This window comes from Berghia stephanieae, chromosome 1 (assembly GCF_034508935.2).
Source record: "Berghia stephanieae isolate SIO BIC M18660-M18661 chromosome 1, UCSD_Bste_1.3, whole genome shotgun sequence".
NCBI classification, from domain to species: Eukaryota; Metazoa; Mollusca; class Gastropoda; order Nudibranchia; family Aeolidiidae; genus Berghia; species Berghia stephanieae.
This window is the reverse complement of record NC_088360.1, coordinates 20217426-20222425: the sequence shown is the minus strand read 5'-3', so window position 1 is coordinate 20222425 and position 5000 is coordinate 20217426. Positions and strand designations below refer to the sequence as shown.

The following is a 5000-nucleotide window of genomic DNA, read 5'->3' as shown; positions in this document are numbered from 1 at the left end:
ATTTGTCCTTCTATTAAGTTACCCACCCTCTCAATGCGTTACGATGAAGGGGTGAACCAGATTTTTTGTTTTAATTTAGTTTAAATTGAAGACGGTTAAGATTACAAAAAAAATCGAGACTTGAGAAGTTTGAGAAACTGTGTTGATTCTCCTTAGTCAATTCAAATAGAAATAGATTCAAATTCAAATAGATTTAAACTTTAAAAGTCAATTTTCCTAAAGCAGCTACACAGTTTACTCACATTATAACGATCATTGAAGACAGTTTCAACCAGTAGATTTTGATCAATCAAAACGCGGGGTGGGGTGGGGGCTGTTGTTGGGTTGTTTTGTGTTGTTTTTGTTTTTTGTTTTTTGTTTTTTAATTTATTTATTATTTGTTTTGCAGTTGGTTTTTATTTTTTATTGGGTTTTATTTTTGATTGTTTAGTTTTGTTTTGTTTTTTTTTGTTTTTTTTTTGTTTTTTTGTTGTTTTTTTTTTTGTTGTTTTTTTTTTGTTCGTTTGTTTTTTTTGGGTTTTTTTTTTTTTTTTTTTTTTTTTTTTTTTTTTTTTTTTTGGGGGGGGGGGGGGGTATAATACTTAAACACACATCATGGTAACAAGGTGTACTTTGCATAGTTCAGCACAAACTGTTATTGTTTACATTCTGACAATTGTCCGAGGGGAGTGGTTATCTTCCACCACGATGCGTTTAGGTAAATACCTACAACATACGCCAGTCACAAATAAAAACATACTAGCACATACAATTATGTGCGACCTTTAAAGTTTAGACAGAATTTAGTGAGAACTAATCAGACAACAGGCTGTATAAAAACAATAATTAAGATCTCAGAGAGGTCAACTTCGTTCCTTCCATATTCCATCAAATAATATACTGTTTGAGCACTGTTTACCTCACATGAATTGCCTTTTATTTGGAGAATAAAGATTATTATTATTATATTATATAACTAATGTAGATGCAGTTCACACGCAGTTATCTTTAACAGCATTTCTCACCCAAAAGTACCCCCCCCCCCCCCAAAAAAAAAAATATCAATTCATGTCTAGACTGATTAATAAAAAGAAAGCATATAATTAATTTTCATTGATTCATCTTTCAGATAAAAGAAAGCATATAATTAATTATCATTGATTCATCTTTCAGGTACGGATTCGTCATGTTTATTTTTAGTCATTCCACATTAGTAACAACAGCTGTTTCGTCTAACGAAGTCCAACTGGTAAACATTGAATACTGAATACAGCTTATTTTTTATATATTGAAGTCTATGCAGAGAGAGAGAGAGAGAGAGAGAGAGAGAGAGAGAGAGAGAGAGAGAGAGAGAGAGAGAGAGAGAAATAATAAAAGGTTTCAGAATACGGGGAGGATGTTTCGGCGGTAAAACAGTAAAACCGACAGCTGGTTTGGCGGTGACATTCCATTGAAGTTTGGAGTTGTCACAGCTACAGTCCCTTGAAAGGTCAGGGTCAGATATCAGTGCAAAGGGGGTGACACGAACTTTACTTATTCCAACATAAAACGACAAAACGCCTTTTGTAAAAGTTTTTGGCTTTGTGGGAACATTTTTTTTTTGGTTTTGTTTGAGAGTTTTTGGCAAGATGAGGATCATTTTAATGCCTATGTGCAGCTATGGTCTAGTGGTATGACTCTCACCTTCGGACTGGAAGGTCCAGGGTTCGAGACCCGCTCTGAACGGCGCATAGTTGAGTCTTTGGGAAAAAAGCTCTTTACACATTCTCTCGCCGTTCTCAGATGTAACATGAGTGTCTGGCCGATACCAGCGTTGTCTCTGTCCGCAAAAACTGTAATATCGCCTAACAGGCTTCATGTCTCGTCCTCCCATTTTAAGTGTTGCTGTTGGCAAGGGACCCCTGAGCACGTTTGGTGGGTATTGCGCTATATATTTGTTCTAGTTGCTCAAGTTAATCGATCGATATTTGAAAAACGAACTTTCTGACCAAAATTTTGAATTAGTGTTTTTTGTTAGTTTTGGTTATTTGTTTTGTTTTTGTTTTGTTTTTTGTTGTTTTTTTGTTTGTTTTCTTTTTGTTTTGTTTTCTTATATTATTTTTTTTAATTGTCAGTTGTTTTGGGGGTTGTTTTGTTCTTTTTTTTTTTTGCTTGTTTTTTTTCTGTCTTTTTATTTATTTATTTTTTTAGTTGTTTTTTCTCAGAGTCCGACAGAATGACGTTAGGGCGTATCTTGTCCTATTTTTTGTTTACTTAGAATTTGGCGGCATTCTTTTTACATTTACGAAAAGGTCGATATGCAAGCTGGCAAATTAATTTGAACTGGTAAATGAAGTAACCGTGAAGACGATAGGCCATAGTGACATTTATCTTTCCATTAAAATAGCTTTTACTTCATTGCTTTGCCTGAAGGCGGATTACGAGCAAAACAAATATACACCAAAAAAAAAAAATTACCCAATCAATTTAGCAAATCATTTTGCCATCTGCGTTTATGAGTAGTTCGCATTAAACTGTATTAACCAGACTATAAGCTTTCAAGATTTCACACAGTTTGTGTGTTGGTCCGTTATACTTCCGGATGACAATGTTGTGAGTTTCTTAGCCAAGCGCATACTATCTATAGATAGAATGAAGATGACGTCACTCGAGCCTTTGTTCTTGTATTTTGCGATCCGCGTTTGTGAGTGATTCTCGCTAAACTGTATTAACTAGACTGTAAAAGTTCATGGTTACACACAGTTTTGTGTGTTGGTGCGTTATACTCCCGGATGGCAATGTTATGAGCTTCTGAGCCAAGCGCTTACTATCTACACTCAGTTTGTGAACACATAAGTAAGATTTTTAACCTTGAGTTAATGTCAACAAAGAGACAAATAACCCATGGAGTCCGAGTTTATCCATCTTTCTACTGCGCTAAACGGACAATAACAATCGCAAAGTACTTTCCGCCAAATCTAATAAACCAGCCACACACTAACTGGTGGATGGCCTGAGGGAGGGGGGGGGGGGGGGGTCAGAAAAAAAATCTCGACTTCACCTGGGGTCGAACCTATTCCATTAGCTAGTGATGCGAGAGCTCTATAAACTGAACTATTGGATGTCATTTTGTGCCAATGCCATTCAAGTAAAATAATATTTTTTATAAACAGTAAAAATTCGTAACGTAACCCGGAATCGCATTAAAATCCCCAATGCATTCAATACTATTAATTTCTTTTGATTTTCTTACAAACTGCGTTGACTTGTAACTTGAGAGATTTCACAAGTGTGAATTTGAATAAAAATTGACACATTCTTAACGTTATCTTTCCACGAAAACGGTACTCAATTCAAGGAATTCTGAGACGAATACAATACAATACTCTTCAACAGTGGTAACGTCACTTCCTTCCTAATGACGCATGGTAACTTTTTAAGACTGGCTCTAAACTATCGGAACAATGGCGGACGCCCGTGTAAAATATTTCTCCGACGAGCATAAAAGCGTATCCAGAGGAAAAAAACACATACATTTGATCATGTTTGACTTTTACACATTCTGATCACAAGGCATATGAAAAGTTCTAGCCAGCATGAAGAATAAAAAGTAGTGATTTTCTTTGTTTAGAACCAAGATGGCCGCCGTTGTCGGGTAGCGTGACATCAGACTACTGAATCCAATTCAATGTTTAAAATACCCATGGTATAAATGACGGTTCCTTGGTCAGACCGTGGCCTTCTTTAACTCAAGGCCCGATACTGAGCCAAAGTTACGTCACGAAAGAAGTCGATGATCATCAAACGAAAGTAAAACGTGAGTTGTTGTTAGAAGTGCTCAAGTAAATAAATGATTCTATAGATAGTATGCGCTTAGCTAAGAAGCTCATCCCATTGCCATCCGGAAGTATAACGGGTCAACACACAAAACTGTGTGTACCCATGAACGTTTATAGTGAGGTTAATACAGTTCAGTTAGCATTACTAATAAACGCGGATGGCAAAAAACAATAACAAAGACCTGTGTGACGTCATCTTCAAACTATCAATAGATAGAAGGAAGGAAGTTTTTTCCCGTGATCTTTTGACGATTAATTTTTTTTTTTTTTTTTTTTTTTTTTTTTTTTTGGGGGGGGGGGGTTAATATCAGGCTATAAGTTAACGAAGGCAACGGTCCTAGTGTCAGGCTATAAGTTAACGAAGGCTACGGTCCTAGTGTCAGGCTATAAGTTAACGAAGGCTACGGTCCTAGTGTCAGGCTATAAGTTAACGAAGGCTATGGTCCTAGTGTCAGGCTATAAGTTAACGAAGGCTACGCTCCTAGTCTCAGGCTATACGTTAACGAAGGCTACGGTCCTAGTGTCAGGCTATAAGTTAACGAAAGCTACGGTCCTAGTCTCAGGCTATACGTTCACGAAGGCTACGGTCCTAGTGTCAGGCTATAAGTTAACGAAGGCTACGGTCCTAGTGTCAGGCTATAAGTTAACGAAGGCTACGCTCCTAGTCTCAGGCTATACGTTAACGAAGGCTACGGTCCTAGTGTCAGGCTATAAGTTAACGAAAGCTCGGCCCTAGTCGGTATACGTTCACGAAGGCTACGGTCCTAGTGTCAGGCTATAAGTTAACGAAGGCTACGGTCCTCAGGCTATAAGTTAACGAAGGCTACGGTCAGGCCAACCAGTTGTTTGAGATTACGTCTGCGTCAGATTTATTCCATGGTGATGTTTTGAAAGACGGCGTGTTTTATTGTTTGTTTTTTTAACAATCAAATTCATTGTCTAGAAGAAAAGGCTTGTGATTCGTATGAAGTAGAGATTGTATAGCTACGGACTTGACCTCAGGGTAAAATTGGTGTAAGATGAAGACATCTTTTTACTAAAATTTAATGTTTTGACATATTTTAGAGCTATCGCACCCTGGATTTAAATATAGCCCCCTTTCAAATCAGTATTTCCTTGGCTGTGACTAAAATCCTGTAAGTGGTTCAATGAATCCCAAGAGGCGCCTTATTTACCGCGCTCTTAATGAAAATGATAAAATAC

General features: G+C 37.1%; 1 protein-coding gene across 13 annotated transcripts in view; it reads right to left on the bottom strand.

Annotated features, from left to right (window-relative positions):
* LOC144970112 (spectrin beta chain-like) overlaps nucleotides 1-5000 on the bottom strand; it is a 255001-nt gene that overhangs the window by 199475 nt on the left and 50526 nt on the right. The window lies entirely within an intron of this gene.